Below are 22,995 nucleotides of genomic sequence, written 5' to 3' on the forward strand. Positions count from 1 at the left end.
GATTTATTTGTAATAATACTTCAGTATATATAGCATCTTGTCACATGCAGAACGCTTCAAAGTGCTTCATGCATTGGATTACTTTTAAAGTGCAGCAACTCTCGTTATGTAAGCAAATACAGCAGCCATTTTGAGCCTGCGATGCCACATGGCGTTAGCCTTGGCTCAGTTGGTAACACTGACCTCTGAGTCAGAAAGCTGTGGGTTCAAGCCCCACTCCAGAGACTTGAACTCACACTTCAGTGCAGTCAGAGGTGCTGCCTTTCAGATGATATGTTAACCGAGGACCCATCTGCCCTCTGAGGTGGACATAAAAGATCTCATGGAGCAGGCATTCGCCCGGTATCCTGGCCAACATTGATTCCTCAGCCAACACCACCAGAAGCAGATTATCTGGTCATTCATCTCATTGTTTTTTGTGGAACTTTACATGTGCAAATTGGCTGCCACATTTCCCTACATTACAACAGTGACTACACTTCAAAAATACTCCATTAGCTGTAAAGTACTTTGGGACATCCTGAGGCTGTGAAAGGTGCTGTATAAATGCAAGTTCTGACCTGCATGATCTTGTGCTGTTGGTCATTGACCAGCTGGATATTGACAGAATAGCAGCTCTTATGGTTTATGGCAAGGTGGGTAAATTTTCAGTGTAGGAACATAGGAATTGCTGGACAAAAAAGGCCAAGGTCCAGCTAGCCGCATGATACAATGATAATGGAGTTGTTGACAAATCAGAGCAATCAATCTCTATCAATTAGTCTACAACAGACCCAGACATGAGGCGAGGAAAACCCCAGTGGTGAAAAGCTTTGGGAAATATAGGTCTAAAGTCACCTGCTGTTCCTCCCAAGCATACTACACTTACATCACATCATGACTCAAATTACTTATATACTGTATACCAAAATATTATTGTCTGAAAAGAATCTATTTAATTTGCATTTGAATGACTGAACACTAACTGCTTCCACCCTCTCCCTAGGGAGCCTGTTCCATAGCTTGACTACTCACTCACTGAAATAAAGAGCCAGATTTTCAGTGTGCCGTGAGGCGGGCTTTTAGGCGTGTGGGGGGGCTAAAATCCCGAATTCAGGGGTCCCGACACCATCCCGCCCAAAACCCGCCTCCACATAAGTTTCAAGGGAGGCGGGTACCCACCCCGCACTGGGACCCGCTGACCCGAGGCGAGAAGGGGATTAGTGCCAATTAACTGCCTGTTAACAGGTAGTTAACAGGCAGTTTTTAGCTTAATCCCTATTTTGAGGGATGTCGTGTGGGATTCCCGATGGCTCCAAACCACGCCAGGTTAGAGCAGGCGGGCTGTCGGGTTGAAGGACTTGGAGGGGTCGCGATGTCGGTGTTCAGGTGAGTGATGGGTGCATGAGTGCAAAGGTAAGTGTGTTTGGTGTCTAAAGTGTGTGAAGAAGTTTAAATTACCTGTACTTACCTTAACAGCCTTTCTTCCTCTAGGCGTCGGGAGTCCATCACTCAGCCGGCACTGAAAGCTGAATGGCTGCGATCTGTAAAAAGTGACAGCCTTCAGCTTTCAATGCCAGTGAGAGTTCTAACTGAGTCTGCGTAGAAGGACTCAGGTTAGAAGTCAGACTGTATGGGGTCGATTTTGTCGAACCTGTCGGGAAGAAGGCGGGACTTCCCCTTTTGGGTTTCTGACCCGCCTACTTTGACGTCCGGCCAATCCGCGCGATTTTCCCTTGATTGGCCTTGTTGAGCCCACCCAGCGGGCTCAGCAGGCCAATTAAGGGCCACCCGGCAACAGGTGACGTCACAGACTGAAACTTCATCTGTCAAGATTTCTGACAGATGAAATATTAGTGTTTTACAGCTGTTTGAAGCTGTCAAACACTGACAGTCTGATTTCTAAGATGAGCCCTTCTGCACAGACTCATTTAGAAATCTCAGCAGCACTAAAAGCTGAAGGCTGTCACTTTTGACAGATCGCAGCCGTTCAGCTTTAAGTGCCGGCTGAGTGCTACGCTCCCGACGGCTACAGGAAGAAAGGCTGTTAAGGTAAGTAAAGGTAAGTAAAAGTTCTTTACACACTTTAGACACACCAAACACACTTACCTTTACACTCATGCACCCATCACTCACCTGAGCGCCGACATCGCGACCCCTCCAACTCATTCAACCCGACGGCCCGCTGCTCTAACCTGGTGTGGTTTGGAGCTGTCGGGAAACCCACACGAAACCCCTCAAAATGGGGATTAGGCTAAAAACTGCCTGTTAACTACCTGTTAACAGGCAGTTAATTGGCACTAATCCCTTCCCGCCTGGTTTCGGCGGGTCCCAGTGCGGGGCAGGTACCCGCCGCCCCTGAAACTTACGTGGGGCGGGGTTTTGGGCGGGATGGTGTCAGGACCCCCAAAGTCAGGATTTCCCCCCCCCACACGCCTGAAACCCCGCCTGACGGCTCCCCGAAAATCTAACAACTCTTGACAGATGAAATTTCAGTCTGTGACGTCACCTGTTGCCGGGTGGCCCTTAATTGGCCTGCTGAGCCCGCTAGGCGGGCTCAACAAGGTCAATCAAGGGAAAATCGCATCGATTGGCTGGATGTCGATGGAGGCGGGACTAAAACCCAAAAGTTGTAGTCCCGCCTCCTTCCCGACTGCTGAATGAAAATCCAGCCCAAAGTTTCCGCAGATTACCCCCCTTCAAGTGCAGGCCATGTCCTCTGGTTCTGCTGTTCTGGACAAGGTGAATCAGCCTGTCATGGTCTACATTATCTAGTCCCTTTAGAATCCTGAAAACAGCAATCGTATCACCTCTTAACTTTCTCTTCTCCAAGAGAACATGCCCAATTTATGTCATTGTTCATCCTAAACTAATCCCTTCATCCCTATAATCATTATAGTTGCCTTCTTTTGTAAACTACTTAGTCCTATTTGCTGCCACAAATTTGGCATTGATTGGGTACATTGAATCAGTTCTCAGACCTACCAGTAGATGGGGGCACTGTCCAATGAGATATCCTGGCTGGCAGCAGTAACAATTATAAATGCACACACACATAGACTGATCATTCAAATACCCTGTGAAGATGAGCAGGCTCGAAGGGCCTACTCCTGCTCCTATTTCTTATGCTCCTATTTCCTATTTCTTATATCCAATTTAACCGAAGTACCTGAATTGGCATTAATTTATAATTTGGCTCAGAACTCATCACAGTTTTAAAGATAGCAGCTGATATACTGCAATGGCGGCCAGTCATTGATATAATCGTGGGAGCAGGAGCTGCAAACTTTAAAGCAAAGAACAATTACGTTTTTTGTAATAAAATGGCAAGAATTGGCATACTTTTTATAAGTAACTTCGGCAGGGGATTGGCAGATCCTCCCCCCCCCCCCCGCTCCCCCCCCACCCCAGGAGAAACAGCGTAAGCAGACATTTCTATCCGTTTAAGCCGTTTCTCCGGGGGTTCCGCCAATCTCCCATCAGATAACCCATGCAGTTGCTTAATGTAGATTCAGCAGGACATTGTCCTGTTCCCATTGTTTATAATGGGGGCAGAACACCTTCTAAATCTGTCTCAGAGTAGACTGCATTATTTATGTGTTGCACAAATAAATATTACATTGCTAAAGCCAACACCACCAAAAACAGAGCGGGCGGCTCCTGAGCCTGGCCAAAGTGACCATTAATAGGTCCAGGCAGCAGGCAGTCAAGGGGGTCGCCTGGCCCAATTGCCTGCCTCTCTTCCGCGGCTATGTTCGCGCCCGGGTGGCCCTGGAGATGGAGCACGTGATGTCCGCCGGCCACTTGAGGCCTTCCGAGACCGGTGGGCGCCACAGGGACTGGAGTACATCGTCACCCCGGCAAGCCACATTTTAATTTGATTTGATAAGTTTTATTTAAAGATCTATTTAATTTACAGTTAAGTTGGTTCAATAAAAGAGGACCACCAAAAACAGATGAGCTGGTCCTTTATCTAATTTGCTGTTCATAGGACCTTGCTGTGCGCAAATTGGCTGCAGCGTTTCCCTACAAAACAACAGTGACTACGCTTCAAAGGTAAATCATTGTCAGTAAAGCACTTTGGGATGTCCTGATGTCATGAAAGTTGCTGTTATAAATGCATGTTGTTTCTTTTAATGACCCCCAACTTATACAGATTTCCTTAACCACCCTGCCACCTGTTAATCTTCACCCCAGCTCCCATCTGACAGCCACAATAAGCACCACTGAGTTGTGCTCAAGGCCGACAGGTGAAGTTAAGAGCAAATCAACACGAGCAAATTACCGGGTCTTCCCCAAGTACCAATGGTAGGGAACCAATAGCAGGACATAGAGAAGGGTAGGAGAGAGGATTAGCTGCACTGTCCCACTGTTTGATTCTACCCCTTTCGTGATGATGCTACCAACAGGGAGATAAAGGTGTGGGTCTTATCTCAACCTCAGTAGATGGCTTCAGCCCCCGATGCATCTATCGGCTCAGTGAGACCTATTATCTGACCTCCATTATCTGCGCACCAATAATCTGTCACTCGAATTATCAGTTAGAATTTCCACAGGATGAAAACCTGAGTAAGCACTGCATAATGCTTCTTCTGTTCTTTATGTTGCACTTGTTTTCATTCGTCTGCCTCAGGTGTTGCTGTGCCATACATGCAAGACCAAGATTCTCTGCCAATTTGCTTTAGCCGCAGGCTGGGGATTTTGCTGGATAAAGGAGGTTTTCCTGCAGTGAGTTTACACAATCACTCTATTAGATAATGTTATCAATAATTAAAGAGGGACTTCAATTTGAGCAACAGTTCAGACTTTTTAATATTGTGCAATCAAATCAGGAACCACACAAATATCATCTGTCCCCAAAATCTCAATAATTGTGAACTCTGCCCAATGAGTAACTGCTGATTTTTGTGCAATGGCTATGCACACATGATAATTTGCTATTGTTAAAATATAGTCATGGTTCAGTTCATGTTGTTTGCTCTGTACTCCAGCCTTCTCCTTGCTGTGCAAATACCACACGCTGCTGCAGTAACTGGCAATGTGGTAAGAATGAAATACAAGATGGTACCACAGTTAAAGGGCTTCACATTGATTTCTGCAGCCAAGCTCAAGGGGTTCCACTGCACCGACTATACATTTCTGAACACCCCAATTGTTTCTGTATTTAAACATTTTGCCCATAGTCTACAGAACCATTCTTCATATAAACTGTCAGCTTATAAAGGAAAAATGGACAAGTCAACTATCAAGGCAGGTGGGGGAAAAAAATCCCATTTGGCTTGAATTTGATCGTAATAATGGAGATATTTTGTGTTCATCAAAGTGAAAGAAGTCAGCGCTTTGGAAAGGTAACTTAGAGCATCTAATATTAACACAAGTGTTCCTAGGTCGGGTGTAGATGCAGAATAAAGCTTCCTGTGCCCTGCCAAAATATGTGCCGCAACCCCAATCTCATGAGAGCACTTCCACGTGCCCCAATATATAAACGTGCCTATTTTCCAACCAATCTTACTTAGGGCTCTCTGGGTGAAATTGCCAATTAAGTGACAATTTGCATTGAATTATGGATAGGTCTATGGCCACGAGAAAATGGATTGAGAGAGTCATTATTCATTTCATACTGGGCCCTTACAGGCAATAAGTAGACCCCAGGTGCATTTGGTTTATGTTAGATTTAAACAAAGCAAGCATGCAAGGAAGTATTGACAATTCAGATCTGGCCCAGGTCTTTGTAGAATGGGATTGGTGCAGAGGCCGCGATCTGTGCCTTGGACTGTTTCGAGAAAGGTGAGCTGCTGCACACTGTAGCTGAAACGAGGGTGGGGCCAAAATTCCTCAGAGGGGTTTGTAACTCTGGCAGGCGACTGGTGGCACCTTAGGGAAACTGGGTCTCTGATCTTTCTGTGAGTTTCCTACCAGCCTTGTCGGGGCTGTAACCACTGTCCGCTGCCAACAAGGCAAATAGCATCAAGGATGGATGGGAGGCGTAGGTGGAGCCAAGCTCCGCAAGGTGAAAGGGCACCCAGCATTTTCTGAGGCAGCCGGTGTACTGAGTGAGTCGAGGTGCGATGGTCTCCACGAGGTGCGATGGTCTCCACAAGGTGCGATGGTCTCCACGAGGTGCGATGGTCCCCACGGGGTGTGATGGTCTCCACGGGGTAATGCGTGAGACCACCCCCACCAAAGACTTTAAGGGGGTGAAATTGGATTAGGTTCGAAAACAGGCGCGGGCATCGCGATGCGTGATTGGCCCGCACCCGTTGAAAGGAGTGCAGGCAGCATGTAAACTTTGTGATGCTTGCTACTTTGCATGATAGCTGCGCACAGCCCAGCGCTGAATGGGCTGCTGACTGGCTGTGCGCTCAGCAGGGGGCTGACGTTCACGTTATTTAAAGCTAGCCTGCGCCTCTTAAAGGCAGTCTGCACCTCTTAAAGGTGAGCTGCCTTCTGATTATCAAATTTTTAAAAAATGCTTCACCACAAACCAAAATGGCTCAACAGGCCAGGGAAAGGGCACGCAGAGTCTCGGACACAGCACTCGAGGCCTTTGTGCAAGGTGTGCACACTCGAAAGGTCCTCTACCCACAGGGGGCCAGGAGGCACTCCAGAAACACTGTAAGAAGGATGTAGGACCAGATCGCTGAGGCGGTCACTGCCAGCAGTGCCGCCCCCAGGGCATGGCTCCAGTGCCCAAGGAAGTTTACTGACCTCACGCGAGTGGTCAAGGTCAGTGAATACATCTTCAAAAGCCATCTCCTACCAACTGCACCACTAGCCTCACACACTGCTCAATGCACCACACCCCATCACTCACCTACCAACAATCTCTACCAAACATGACTCACACCTCACATTCATAGCTTCACCTCACCTGCACACACTTACCACTGCTGCAAGCCTCACACCCACATCTCACAACTTGAACACACTGTCAGTTATTCAACCATGACAGCCACATCATCCAAACACTTTACACCACACTCACTGACACACTTCCCTTTCTTTTGCAGGAAAAGGTGGTGCATAACCGGAGCCAGCAGAACTTAACTGGCAGGGGACAGGCTCGCCTGTGTCTCCTTACCCCCATGGAGGAGATGGTGCCGGCCATTCTTGGCAGAAGCATGGCTGAGCCCGTGGCCAGTGGTGGGGCTGAAAGATTACAAGATGCCGGTATCCTCACATGTTATCCTCCTTCTCATATCCCACTTCCCCTCATCCCGCAATCTCTTCTGATTTACAATCTGCACGTGGTATGAGCATGCACCTCTTGCTTCCCCCCCCTCACCACAACCCTGCCCTTGTGCCTTTTTCATTTCAGACACCCCAGAAATCCAGTCTGCCCAGCCAATGGTTGAACAAGAAGAGGGAGAGGAGAGTGAAGAAGAAGAAGAAGAAACACCGTCACTCGATTTCACATTCCCAGCCACCAGCTCAGATGCTGACACTCTGCGTATTTTAGAGGATAGGTTAGACGCGGGATCTGCACATGGTGAGACACCGGGTATCAGTAGTCTACTGCAAGCTCCCCAGAGGGCGAGGTCGCACATGAGACCTACTGCACAGGACTCAGATGAAGCCTTCGATGGGGCAGCCTACAGAAGAATGCTGATGGGTGTGCACAATAAAATGTTTGGTGCATTGGCAGGCCTGCCAGAAAGCCTGAATGAAATGTCAAGGAGCATGGAGGAGTCCAGCACCAACCTTGCACAGGGCTTTGGGCAGAGCTTGGAGCCCATCCTTTCCAGCGTGGAAGGATGGGCAGATCCATTGACGCACTTGTGGACCCAAACTTCCTGCTGCGTCTGATGGCCGACGCCTCCGCTTCCATTGCAGCACAAGCAGAAGCCACCCAATGTCTGAGTGCTGCAATGGAAGCTCAGACTGAAGTCATGCAAGCTTAGCTTGCTGCCACGCAAGCACAGACTGCTGCCATCATGGCTGGGTTCACCAGTGTTGAAAGGGGCTTGCAGGGTGTCCCAACAGTTCAACAGTCTGTACTCCATCAGATTACTAGGATTGCTGAGGTGTTGCCCCTGGGGGAGTGGCAATGGCTCCCTGGAGGACGAGCCTGCTGTCCTCTCTCAGATTGACAGCATTCGTTCTCCTACCCCTGCCACTCAGTCCAAACTGCTGCCGCCCATGTCAAGGTGGTGCATACCGAAGCCGGGCCTACTAGGCCCAGAGCTCCTCGAGGTTGTCCTGCAAGGCCATCTGCAGTCCCCTCCACTGAAAGTCAGCAGCCGTCCACCAGCCATGCTGCAGCCACTGCATAGGAGCACTAGGATAGGCAAAGGTACACGGAAGACAGTCACTAAAGGGAACGCACAAGGGTGATTAGTTGATTTTCTGATGTAATATTGAATGGATAGATGTATAAAGTTGGATTGGAATATTTGCTTTGTGGTGGCTTTTATTTCAGCATTGTGGCCAAGAGGACGCTGTGATGGTCAGTAACAGAGGGAAGGTAAGGTGTGGGACAAATGTTGAATGAGGAATTGGGATTGCGTTCACTGGTGCCGCAGGCGGATGATTCCATCCCGGATATCTCAGCCAGAAAGGAATTGTCTGGGTTGCATCTTCCTCTTCCTCATCCTCCCCTCCTCTTCCATCTCCTCCTCCTCCTCCCTCTGCAAGCAGCTTGTCCCCTTTGCTGCCTCTGCTCCATCTCCATGTCATGCTGCAGCCCAAGAGGAACTGCAACTAGAGCCCCCAGGACTGTGAGCAAGTGGTGTTCTCAGAGGCCTTCCTTTAAGAGCCAAAGCCTTGCAAACATCCAGCAGCACTCCCTGCACACTTTAACAACTTTTTAAATGTCTTACACCAAGCCACAACTCAAATAAACTGTTCAGAAACCAGCACAAAAGCAAAAAGCAACTTATCTCAAAGTTGCACGTGTCCCTTGAAGTAGCACTGGTGGGGTGTCCGTCGTGAAGCTGAACATACGTTCAGCTGTTTATGCTTAGGAGAGGACATACAGTGGAGCGGTGACGCCCAAAATAGCAGGTTGTGCATCAAATCAGCATTTGCATTTTTCTGCCGCACAGTCAATGGCCACGCTACCGACCTGCCCAAAATGCCGCCGCCTGGAAGTGGCCAGAAGCGAGGTGGCTGCTTTTTTTGCCGAAACTGGCCTTAACTGCCGGCGCTCAGCAAGGGAATTTCACAGCCTAATGCGGGGGGCGGGGGGAAACGGAACGGCATCCCCCTCCCCCACAAGCAGGTGAGTGCCGTTGTTTCTGGCTAGCGTGAGCAGGCGGGCACTGGATGTTGCCAAAGCAGCATTTGTGACCAACCTCATGACCCATGTAAGTGAAGTGCCCGCACATTGACCCTGCAAACTCCAGCGGGATCAGGGCTGCAGTTCACCTCCGGGACCGCTAGGATTGCGACTGAGGAATTTCGGGCTCCAAGGATTTTTTTTGCACACTATGGTGCTGCCAGCGACTATTTAAAGTCATTTGTCGTTCGGTCTCTGGCTCATTCCAGGCTCATTCCAGGACATCTCCGGTGTCGGCAATTTTACGATTCACAGATGTATCAATGGGGACCTGTTGATGCGTTCAGCAGGAGCCAACAACCTCATCCCGATGAACAGCAGGAAATGTGATGGAACAACTAGGTCTGCCGGCTATCTCCAGAGTCCCAGAGTGGCCATCAACCCATGTTGTCGTTCGGGTCCCTGTGCAAAAAATGTTCTTCTCTGTATGAACCCAAAAGGATTTTCCTTCTTCAACGAGCAGCAGGTTTGTGACCTACCAACACAGACACGCGCAGGTCAGTGCCTGCTTCTCCCTGTGACCACTTCCCGTCAAGTCTGATCGCTCACAGAATCGTACAGCACAAAAGGAGGCCATTCAGCCGTTCTGCCTGTGCCAGCTCTTTGAGAGAGCTGTCCAATTAGTCCCACTCCCCCTGCTCTTTCCCCATAGCCCTGCAAATTTTTCCACTCCTAAGTATTTATCCAATTCCCTTTTGAATGTTGCTATTGAATCTGCTTCCACCATCCTTTCAGACAATGCATTCCAGATCATACCAACTCGCTGTGTAAATTTTTTCCTCAAGTCGTCTCTGGTACTTTTGCCAATTATCTTAAATCTGTGTCCTCTGGTTATTGACCCTCCTGCCAGTGGAAATAATTTCTCTCTATTTTCTGTGTCAAAATCCTTTTGGCAAAAACAATTTTGAACACCTCCATTAAATCTCGTCTTAACCGTCCCTGCTCTAAGGAGAAAAATCTCACTTTCTCTAGTCTGTTCACGTAATGATAATCCCTCATCCCTGGTACCATTCCAGTAAATTTCCTCTGCACTCTCTCTAAGGGCGTGACCTCCTTCCTAAAGCGTGGTGGCCAGAATTGGACACAATACTCCAGCTGGGGCCTAACCACTGATTTATAAAGATTTAGCATGACTTCCTTGCTTTTGTACTCTTAGGGGGTGAAGTTGAACATGGGCAGGGACGCGAACAGGCAGAATCGCATATGCCTCACCCAATAACAGAACTGAATATTGTGCATGTTGTATACTCGTCGACAAATGCGATTCCGCCTGTTTTGCCTCCTCACCCGTGCCTCTGTTTGTAAGGCCCAGGATCCTGAATGCTTTTTTAACAGTCTGACTGACTTATCCTACCACCTTCAAAGACCAGCATGGCCTGGGGTCTTGTCAAGTACAAAGGTATTGAAAGTGGCGACAATGTCATACAGCTGCACAGCTTCAGGGCTACAAATCGAGGATTGCCTGTTCCTCGTGCAAAGCCCCTTTAAGAATTATTACCGCGCACACAGGTAGCCACATGCTCTTCCTAATTGTAATTTCACAATACGTTCATAAAAGCACTGCTTCTATTATGCTAGTATTGCCTCTGGGTAACCTATTTTTACCGCTGTGCATGTTCCAGTATTAAAAGATTAAACAGTTAGCGGAGAAGGAGTGTTTTTGCATGTGTACTGGGACCAGGTGCTTGTCATGTAGCGAGCAGTATTGTCGGCTTAGTTTAGCAGATTGGTTGAGGTCTGATCTCACTCGTGAGTAAGGGAGGCGGTGTTTAATGTGCTGTCAGAGATTATATTACTGGCCCAGTAATCCAGAGATCGTCAGATCAAATCCCACCATGGCAATTTGAGAATTTGAATTCAGTTTCTAAAAAAAAAATTGGAAATAAAATGCTGGTATCAGTAATAGTGACAATGAAGCTATTGGAATCTCGTAAGAAGCCCAACTGGTTCATGAATGTCCTTTAGGGAAGGAAACTTGGCTGCCATCCTGCCGGTCTGGCCTATCAGTGACTCCAGTCCTACACAAACATGGTTAAGTCTTAACCTGTAGGAGTCTGTGCACTCCTAACAAAAACACTGTGAACTAAACTGATAGTTAACAAACTTAGTTTAATGCACTGAAAGTATTACAAAACAAGAAACGCAGGAGAAACTCCAAACAGGTCTGTACACTAGCTCACTCCATGAGGACTAACTGGAAACGCCCTCCAACCCTGACGTCATGACGTCATCACGTTTCCCGCCGTTGGGAACGTCACGTGACCCACGTGATGACGTCATCGCGTCAGATCGCGATTTTATCGATCCCGCGCTGTTTAAACAGGGCAAACATTAAAAGGTAACAATAATGATTAAAGACAATTGTACAAGTTACTGTGAGAGTCTCTTTGGTGGCTTTGCCACAAACCACCCGCTAAAGTGGTTTAGCACGCCGCTCAGTTGCATCAAAGCACTACAATGTCACGTGGACTGCAGCAGTTTAAGATGAAGGCCCATCGCCACCTTCTTAAGGGCAACTATGGCTGCTCAATAAATGTTGGCCTTGCCAGTCACGCCCACATCCCGAGTATGAATTGAAAAAAACTCCAGTACGCTCATTCGCACATGACTGTTGCAAAGTTAATATCTACACCAGCCTCCCTGGCACTATTTCAGCTCTTTGAATGTGTCCTAGTTGCAGTTCACAGCTGATTATTGACTCTCCACCTTCATCAGCTGGCCTGCTGTGTTAACATTACGATGTCCGTTTTCACACACTCACTACAAACAATAAAATTGGGCATTAAGCAGCTTTCTTTGTAACCCTCAGAAGCTGAAAGTAAACATGAATTAATCCTTCAACAGCAATTTCTAGGTTTATATATAACTTAAAAGGGTTAAATTATGCGGCCAGGTTGCACAAACTTGGCTTGTCTTCCCTTACGTTTAGTAGGTTGAGGGGTGATCTAATCGAGGTGTTTAAAATGATAAAAAGGATAGATAGGGTCGATGCAGAGAAACTATTTCCTCTGGTGGGGAAATCCAGAACAAGGGGGCACAATCTTAAAATTAGAGCTCGGCCTTTTAGCAGTGAAATCAGGAAGCACTCTTTCCACACAAAGTGTAGTGGAAATCTGGAACTCTCTCCCCCTGAAAGGCTGTCAATGCTGGGGGTCAATTGAAATTTTCAAGAGTGAGATCAATAGATTTTTGTTAGGTGAGGGTATCAAGGGATATGGAGCAAAAGCTCTAATGGAGTTGAGGTACAGATCAGCCATGATCTAATTGAGTGGCGGAACAGAGTCGAAGGGCTGAATGGCCTACTCCTGGTCCTATGTTCCTAAAAATATTAGGACATTTATTGGTCCTGATGCTGTGCCCAGAATGTTGCAAGTGTTTTGTTGATGCCAGTGATAGAGATCTTCAGGAGTCACTGAAATTAAAGGGATGATTCCATTTAATGTTCAGTGGGCACATATGGCAACGACATTATTCTGTCCTGTCTCCAAAGGCTTTATGGGATAAACCAAGTGGCTGGTGGAAGGCAGAACAAATGCGGTGGCTGGAAATGGAGCCTGTGGGCAAGTGATGGAGCAGCACCGAAGCTAAATCTGCCTAAGGTTGTCCTGTTTGGCACCCTTCCCGGAGGTAGCTTTGCAGCATGGCTGGCAACAGCTGATTGCCAGGCTCAACATGTGTACACTACTTGTAGGATCTAGGAACAGATGGGGAAGAATATGGGAAAGAGATTGCTCAACGGAAAAAAACTGACAGGGTAGGACTGCCCAAAGGTAGCATTTACCAGATAGGTGGGCTAGCATTGCTTGCCACAAATTGTCGCCTGTCCACGTGTTGCACATTCTTCTTCTTCTTAGGCAGCCCCTCGGAACCGAGGATGACTTGCTTCCACACTAGAAATGAGTTCTCAGGTGACTGATGAGTCCAATGCGGGACCTACAGTCTCTGTCACAGGTGGGGCAGATGGTGGTTGAAGGGGCAGGTGGTGGGGTTCTTGGGTTGACTGTTGCACATGTACTGCTAGTCAAAGCTAAGTCCTCTTACAATCTGACAGTACTTCTGGCTTTGTACAATATTGTAACAACAACAACTTGCTTTTATATCGTGCCTATAATGTAGTTAAACATCCAAAGGTGCTTCACAGGAGCGTTATCAAATAAAATTTAACACTGGGTCACATAAGGAGATAATAGGACAGGTGACCAAAAAGTTTGGTCAAAGAGATCGATTTTAAGTGCATCTTAAAAGAGGAGAGAGAGATAGTGAGGCGGGGAGGTTTATGGAGGAACTTCCAGAGCTTAGCGTCTAAGCAGCTGAAAGCACGGTCACCAATGGTGGAGCGATGAAAATCGGGGATGCACTAGAGGCCAGAATTGGAGGAACGCAGAGATCTCGGAGGGTTGTAGGCAATGTTTCCACTAATTTTTTTTTGGGTGCATGGCCCCTTTAAAGGGACTATGCGGCCCCTTCAAGTTACCGCACATGTGTGGTTTTAGCCATTAGAATGCCGTTGTGTGGGAGCTGGAGTCTGCTGCGCAGCTAAACGGGAACATTGGTTGTAGGGCTGGAGGAGGGGGTTACAGAGATAGGGAGGGGTGAGGCCATGGAGGGATTTGAAAACACGGATGAGAATTTTAAAATGGAGGGGTTGCCAGACCGGGAGCCAATGTAGGTCAGCGAGCACAGGGGTGATGGGTGAACAGGACTTGGTGTGAGTTAGGACACGGGCAGCAGAGTTTTGGATGAGCTCAAGTTTACGGAGGGTGGTAGATGGGAGGCCGTCCAGGAAACCATTGGAATAGTCGAGTCTGGAGGTAACAAAGGCCTGGAGGAGGGTTTCAGCAGCAGATTGTGGGTTCAAGTCCCATTCCAGAGAACTGAGCACATAAACTAGGCTGACACTCCAGTCGGAGGTGCCGCCTTTCGGAGGAGATGTTAAACCGAGGCCCCATCTGCCCTCTCAGGTGGATGTAAAAGGTCCCATGGGACTATTTGAAGAAGAGCAGGGGAGTTTTCCTCAGTTTCCTGGCCAAGATTAATCCCTCAACCAACATCAACAAAACAGATTATCTGCAATCCTTTAAGCCACGTAATTTGTCTACAAATGCAGAGGAAACTCCAGGCCTTGGAGGCTGAGATCAGAAGCAGAGACTGGGAGATCAGAGGCTGAGGTATGAGAACTGTATGAGGGATATTATATGAGAGCAGTGATTGGATACAGATGGCTGGTATGAGAAAATGAGAACCCTGACAGGGAATGCCAAAGCCAGTTCTAGCAGCCACATCACAGCCTGGGCAAAGATCAACTAATTCAGCACGGGCCAGGGACTGAACAAGGAACCTTCCTCATCTACGTAGCGCTGAGCTACTCCATTGGGATTCACGTACCTGCTGAGGTACGGGGAGAAGGGCTGCTCTTCTTTGTTTTAGTAACACACCCACCCAGTGGTGCAGTCAGATATTGTGAAGAAGATTTTACAGTTATCTCCTTGCAAAGTGCAAGTAATAGTATGAATAATCTCTTGTAAAATTGCAGTATACTTAAAGATTTCAGCAAGAGGCTTAAATAAGAGCACATCAATCTACGTTGGAGATACAGGAAGTGACATACTATATTGTCTTAATATGTTTCTATCTTGAGAAGAAATATTCCTTGTCATCAGTACGGTTCTTTTTATCAGTTCTTCATAATCTCATGCAGTTCTAATGCAATGCAGACTAATAATAATATGTAGTATATAAACCTGCTTGCATATTATGTTCTATGTTTCTCATGAAATATTTATTCAGCAGAAATAACTTACAGAGCTCGGTATTCAGGAAAGTACCAACAGATCCAAATGAAACTGAGCTTTGCGTGTTATGTTAATGTGGTAAATGTAATTCGTTGTATGAATAATATCCAGATCTGGGCAGTCACCCACATACCAGGTTTAAAACTGAAAAACACCATCTCACAGTGAGTCATTCACTATGGCAAGGATATGGCTTGACATCAGGGTGTATTACTTTCTCACTGCAGTGTTGCTCTGCTTAATTGAAGTGTGTATTTGTCTTCCAATGGAACTTCATTAAGACAGCAATTGCAGGCTGAAGACATTGAAGCGTGGAAGCTATGGGCTTTGATGGCAGCCACAGAAGAAAGACTTGGGGAAGCCTTGCGATGAGCAGGTAGTTTCTGAATGTTATGTATTTTGTGTTCTCCTCCCACCTGTGGTGGCGCTGTCACAGGAGATAAATGGTTGGGTGTTCTCTGTTTAGTTTAGCTCTCTTTGTTCGGAACTTGCCAGAACTTCCTTTCCTTCCGATAAAGCACTTCATGTTTGAATCTCTAAGTTCTGAGTCCTAAATTGTGTCTAGGTAGAAAGGTACCGACACAACAAGTGGCAACGAGGAGCGGATGAATCTGCGTACGTTACGGGTGCAGTGAGTAAACAGAAATTTTAATTTGAAACGTGAGATGGCTATTATATTAGGAAACATCGGTGATTTTGATGAAAATGTGGAGCAATGGAGCGCATATACGGAACGTTTTGACTATTTTGTATTGGCGAATGCGGTGGCAAATGAAAAGGTCATGCCTACCTTTTTGAGTGTAATCAGGCCGAAGACATTCAATTTACTTCGCAGCCTCGTGCAGCCAGATAAGCCAGGAACTAAAACATATAAGCAACTAGTGGAAATTCTTGGAGCACATTTTTCACCAAAACCCCTGGTTATTGCTGAGAGATTTAGATTTCACAAACGGAATCAAGAGGAGGGGGAATCAGTGATGATGTTTATTGCTGCTTTAAAAAGGTTATCAGAACACTGCGAGTTCAAGGAGGTGCTGAAGGACACCATTAGAGACAGACTCGTGTGTGGTTTGCAAAATGCAGCCACACAGAAGCGCCTTCTTACTGAGGACAACCTTACTCTTGAAAAGGCCATTGAAGTTAGTGTCTCCATGGAGATGGCGGAAAAGGAGGCTCACCAGTTGAGTTCAACAGGGAGAGTTCACAAGGTGTCGTCTGAGCCTAAAGGTGCGCGGAATGGCACATGTTACCGTTGTGGGAAAACAGGCCATCACGCTAATGACTGCTGGTGTATGGAGCTGGAATGCCGAAATTGTGGCAAAAAGGGTCACATTGAACGCGCCTGTAGAGGTAAAAAAAGAACAGACAGAGCTGGGAAGCATGGAAGCAAAATGTCTGTATTTGGACAAGAGAGGAAAAAGAGTGTTCATTCAGTGCAGTATGATGGAACAAGCAAAACAGAGGGGAGCGACACCTCTGAGGAGGAAGAGGTGCACATACTGACGGTTGCAGGTGATTCAAATGGCTACTGGGTGTCACCACTAGTGGAGGGACAATCAGGGCGGATGGAGGTGGACACAGGCGCGGCTGTGTCCCTTGTTTCAGACACTGTCTACAACAAAATGCTAAAGCATCTTACCCTTCAGCCAACAAACATTGTGCTAAAGGCGTATACCGGCGAACCTGTGGCCATGAGAGGCGTCATTGAGGTGACAGTTAAATTGAACGGACAGACTGCAAAACTGCCACTATATGTGGTAAAGGGAAATTAGCCATCGCTACTGGGACGTGCGTGGCTAGAGAAAATCACGCTGGACTGGCCTGCAGTCCGCATGATGTCAAAAGGGGAGTCAGGTCTGACTGCAGTGTTAAACAAACATGCAGAACTCTTCAATGGGGAACTTGGGAGCATGAAAAAGATCAGCGTGAGACTGGACATTAAACCTGACAGCAAGCCGAAGTTTCACAAAGTCCGACCTGTACCCTATGCAATTAGGCCAAAAGTTGAGGCTAACTTGGAGGCCTTAGTCGAGAATGGAGTCCTGGAGCCTGTGAGCGTGAGCAAATGGGCCACACCCATTGTTCCTGTCCTGAAAAAGGATGGCTCTGTTCGAATCTGCGGGGATTTTAAAGTGACTATTAACCCGGTGCTGCCTGCGGAACAGTACCCTCTTCCCCTCATTGATGATCTTTTTACGGGCCTGGCCGGAGGGCAAAAGTTCAGCAAAATAGACTTATGCCAGGCTTATCTACAAATGCATGTCGATGACAAATCAAAGGAGCTGCTGACAATTGTGACACACAAGGGGCTATACAGGTACTGCCGCCTTCCGTTTGGAATTATGTCGGCCCCTGCTCTATTCCAAAGGGCAATGGATCAGATTTTGAGTGGACTGCCAGGAGTCCAGTGCTACCTGAATGATATCCTTGTCACTGGGACAAATGAGGAGGATCATCTTCTGAACTTGGATGCGACACTACAACGACTGAAAGAGTACGGACTCAGAGTTCGTAAAGACAGATGTGAATTCTTTCAGTCTTCAGTTGAGTACCTGGGGCATGTGATTGATGCTACTGGCCTGCATAAGGCACCGTCAAAGGTCAAGGCGATCGTGGAGGCCCCAGCACCCCAGAATGTGAGCCAGTTACGTTCATTTCTGGGGCTACTTAACTACTATGGGAAGTTTATTCCAGACATAGCAACATTGCTGAAGCAGTTACATCAGTTGCTATGTCAAGGCAAAACATGGAAATTTAAACAGAAATAGATAGTTTCCTAGAAGTAAAGGGAATTAAGGGTTACGGGGAGCGGGCAGGAAATTGGACATGAGTCTGGGTTCGGAATGGTCATGGCCCTGTGGGTAGTGGAGCGGGCCCAGGGGCCGTGTAGCCTTGTTCTGCTCCTACTGTGTTCTAATTCTGTTAGATTTCAGGAGATGGTTTTATTCCTGTTCCTGGCTGGGGTGGAGATCGCCTTTACAGAAGGTAAGTACTGTAGAAAATATAGGGACAGAGTGATCTCCTGGAAGAATTTCGATCGCCTAGATGGGTCGGAGAGGAATTTCCCAGATTTTTTTCTCCCAAATCGGCCATTGGGTCTTTATCTGGTTTTTCGCCTCTCCCGGGAGATCACATGGGTTCAGGTGGATGCAGAGTGATAGAAGATTTGAGGTTAGGATCAGATCAGCCATGATCTTATTGAATGGTGGAGCAGGCTCGAGGGGCCGATTGGCCTACTCCTGCTCCTATTTCTTATGTTCTTATGTTCTTAAATGCACTGAACTGTGCAACGAAGCTTTCGCCCAAGCAAAGAAAGCATTGCTGAAATCAGAGGTCCTGACACACTTCGACCCAAAGCTACCCGTGCAGCTAGCATGTGATGCATCACGCACCTTGAACAAGGCCGAGAGTAACTATGCGCAGATCGAGCGCGAGGCCTTGGGAATCGTTTTTGGAATTCGAAAATTTCATCAGTACCTGTTTGGGAGAAGGTTCACACTACTGACGGACCACCATCCATTGATTTCAATCTTCGGGCCCCACACCGGAATTCCGTCTCTCGCTGTAAGCAGGATGCAAAGGTGGGCTTTACTGTTGTCAGGACACACATACAACATCAAATATCGCAAATCAGACTTGCACGGCAACGCAGACGGTCTCTCAAGGCTACCCTTGCCTGTTACTCCCCCAGAGCCTCGTCAGATAGACATCTTCTACTTTAGACAAGTGGAGGGAGCACCTGTCACTGCAGTTCAGGTGCGAAGGTACACCCGCAACGATCCAGTCCTGTCTGAGGTAATGGACGATGTCATTCGAGGGAGAGCTATAGGAGATTCTCCTAGTTTGAAACCTTACGTTTCAAAAAGAAATGAGCTCTCCATCCAGACAGGTTGTATTCTTTGGGGATGCCGTGTCATCATTCCGCCACCTCTGAGGGAACCTATACTGCAACAACTTCATACAGGCCACAGTGGGATGGTTTGGATGAAGGAAATGGCATGAAGCTACTTCTGGTGGCCAGGTCTCGATGGGAATATTGAGGAGAAAGCCAAAACATGTTCCCCATGTCAAAGGGTCCGGAATGTTCCACAGCTGGCAACCCTACACCCCTGGGATTGGCCTGCAGAAGTGTGGCAGCGAGTACATGCGGACTTCGCCGGTCCTTTCGAAGAGAAGATGTTTATGGTGGTTGTAGACGCTCGTAGCAAGTGGCCGGAGGTCACTGTGATGAGGTCTACCACGGCAGAGAAAACAATTGAGAAACTTGGTGAGATGTTCAGCCGTTATGGCTCACCAGAACAACTCGTAAGTGACAACGGTCCACAATTTGTATCACAGGAGTTTGCAACCTTCCTGCATGTGAATGGTGTCCAACACATCAAGTTTGCACCCTATCATCCCTCTACTAACGGCCAGGCAGAAAGGTTCGTGCAAACTTTGAAGCATGCCTTGAAGGCATCGCAAGGTCAGGGCTCAATCCACCAAAGTCTGAACAGCTTCCTGTTGTCCTACAGGAACGAGCCGCATGCCACAACCAAAACTTCACCCGCTTCGCTCATGATGAAGAGGCAGTTGCGGACAAGTTTTGACTTACTCAAACCTCCAAGGGCAGAGCAGGTTGTCCATCGTCAACAACAAGCTCAAGTTGAAAAGAGAGAGAAAAGAGCCAAGGAGAGACGGTTTCATCCGGGAGAGCACATCCTAGCTCGAAACTACAACACTGGACCGAAATGGGTTCCTGCTACGGTGATTGCGCAGACGGGCCCTGTGTCTTACATGGTTGAGACCGCTGAGGACGTCGTCTGGAGAAGACACACAGATCAACTGTTGCTAGGAGCAGAGACAGCCACAGAGGCTCCAACAGCTGGTTGGCCTGAACTGTTTCCGGATGATACCGCAAACCAGCATCCTTTGCCACAGTGCTCTTCTCCAACACAGGAAGTCAAAGAGACTGTTCCACCTGTGCAAACTCCTGACTTTTGACTGACACAGGCACCTTCTCCATCCAGGCCTGTGTCAATGCCTACTGCTGTGGAAGCCAGCGATGACCGCCGGTATCCTGTCAGAGAGCGGCGGCCTCCAAGACGCTTGGATCTGTAGGCTTAGTGACTTACCCACAAGACTGGGGCAGAATAAACCCCAGGGTAAAGTCAGGGGTTGAGGCAGTCTACTTCTACCCTAGGTTCGTTGAGTGCATTGAAAGTAACTTACCTGTTGAGGAATAATGTGGACCTTCCATTTAAGAGGGGAGGAAATGTTATGTATTTTGTGTTCTCCTCCCACCTGTGGTGGCGCTGTCACATGAGATAAATGGTTGGGTGTTCTCTGTTAAGTTTAGCTCTCTTTGTTCAGAACTTGCCAGAACTTCCTTTCCTTCCAATAAAGCACTTCATGTTTGAATCTCTGAGTTCTGAGTCCTAAATTGTGTCTAGGTAGAAAGGTACCGACACAACACTGAAGATAGAACACTGTAGGTCAAAATCTATTCTAACATGTTTTTACTTCTGAGTAATCAGACAAGAATGAAACATGTAGGTATATCTTCTAGGTATTCTGAGGATCTGTACCATCCAAATTTTTATAAACCTTGTAGACCACTTTTAATGTCCTTTTCAATTCATGTCTTTCCTGTGAGATGTGTCTGATCAACTTGCACTTTGAAGTAATTTTGTCCTCTTTTGAGATTAGAAAAAAACCCTCAGAGGTCCACCATGCACATTATCGCTCAAATGGCAATATTCCACCAAACCCAGTCAGTAAGTACCTGAATCCACTGTTACCCAGTTACAGTACACTTCCCAGCTCCACATAGCTAGGTGAGCTGATAATCCAAGGTGAGTCATTCTTTGGCTAATTGGCGCAATGTTACCATTTGTACAATAGGCCATCTATTAAGACGTCCCTTCATGCAAATATGGTTGTGAGTCAAGGGCACTTGGAGAGTTTTGACTGTACAAATAATGGAAAGGAAGTGCAACTCCTGTCAGTCGATGATGTACGGTATTTTATTGTCTAGTTGTGACTGGTAACTGACTCGCTGAGGAGTTAAAAGCCTAGAAAATACTGCTTGCGATTTTAGCATACGAAATATGACGGGCAGGAAAAGACCATCTGGTCCATCCAGACCGTCCCACACAACTGCAAAGCCTTGTGCATCACAATATATACACTCTCCACCCACCCGGTGTCATGTAATGTTAGTGGGAGAGGTATATAGACCTCCAAACAGTAATGCGGAGGTTGGGGATGGCATTAAAAGGGAAATTAGAGAAGCGTGCAATAAGGGCACAGCAGTCACCATGGGTGACTTTAATCTACATATAGATTGGGCTAACCAAATTAGTAACAATACTGTGGATGAGGAATTCCTGGAGTGTTTACGGGATGGTTTCCTGGACCAATATGTCGAGGAACCAACCAGATATCAGGCCATCTTAGACTGGGTATTATGTAACGAGAAAGGATTAATTAGCAATCTTGTTGTATAAGGCCCCTTGGGTCGGAGCGATCATAATATGATCAAATTCTTCATTAAGATGGAGAATGAAATAGTTGACTCAGAGACTAGGGTCCTGAATTTAAATAAAGGAAACTACGATGGTCTGAGACGCGAGTTGGGTAGGATTGATTGGGGAATGTCACTCAAAGGGTTGACGGTGGATAGGCAATGGCAAACATTCAAAGACCGCATGATGAACTACAGAATTTGTTCATCCCAGTTTGGCATAAAAATAAAACAAAAAAGGTGACTCAACCGTGGCTAACAAGGGAAATTAGGGATAGCATAAGTTCCAAGGAGAGGACATATAAATTGGCCAGAAAAAGCAGTAAACCTGAGGATTGGGAGCAGTTTAGGATTCAACAAAGGAGGACAAAAAGATTAATTAAGAAAGGGAAAATAGAATATGAGAGTAAGCTTGCAGGGAACATAAAAACTGACTGTAAAAGCTTTTATAGATATGATATGTGAAGAGAAAAAGATTGGTGAAGTCAAGCGTAGATTCCTTGCAGTCAGAATCAGGGGAATTTATAATGGGGAGCAAAGAAATGGCAGACCAATTAAATACATATTTTGGTTCTGTCTTCACAAAGGAGGACACAAATAACCTCCCAGAGATGTCGGGGAACATAGGGTCTGATGAAAGGGAGGAACTGAAAGAAATCAGTATTTGTAAGGAAGTGGTGTTAGGGAAATTGATGGGATTGAAGGCCGATAAATCCCCAGGGCCTGATAATCTACATCCTAGGGTACTTAAGGAAGTGGCCCTAGAAATAGTAGATGCATTGCTGATCATCTTCCAACATTCGATGGAATCTCGAACAGTACCCATGGATTGGAGGGTAGCTAATGTTACCCCACTATTCAAAAAAGGTGGTAGAGAGAAAACGGGGAATTACAGACCAGTAAGCCTGACATCGGTAGTGGGGAAAATGCTAGAGTCCATTATAAAAGATATAATAGCAGAGCACTTGGAAAATAGTGACAGGATCGGACAAAGTCAACATGGATTTACAAAAGGTAAATCGTGCTTGACTAATCTACTGGAATTTTTTGAGGATGTAACTAGTAAAATAGATAAGGGAGAACCAGTGGATGTGGTGTATTTGGACTTTCAGAAGGCTTTCGATAAGGTCCCGCATAAGAGATTAGCGTGTAAAGTTAAGGCACATGGGATTGGGGGCAAGGTATTGACTTAGATAGAGAACTGGTTGGCAGACAGAAAGCAAAGAGTTGGAATAAATGGGTCTTTTTCCGAGTGGCAGGCAGTGACTAGTGGGGTACCGCAGGGATCGTTCCTTGGACCCCAGCTATTCACAATATATATTAATGATCTAGACAAGGGAACTCGATGTAATGGGCCAGAAATTCCAGAACGGGGCTTGCAGCGCGTGCAAGCCCCGTATTTGCACTTACCCCGCGCTCCTGCCGATCAGCTTCTGGGACGC

The sequence above is a fragment of the Somniosus microcephalus genome, chromosome 14, assembly GCF_052327205.1.
Source record: "Somniosus microcephalus isolate GS21.2 chromosome 14, FLI_Smic_1.0, whole genome shotgun sequence".
Lineage (NCBI taxonomy): Eukaryota > Metazoa > Chordata > Chondrichthyes > Squaliformes > Somniosidae > Somniosus > Somniosus microcephalus.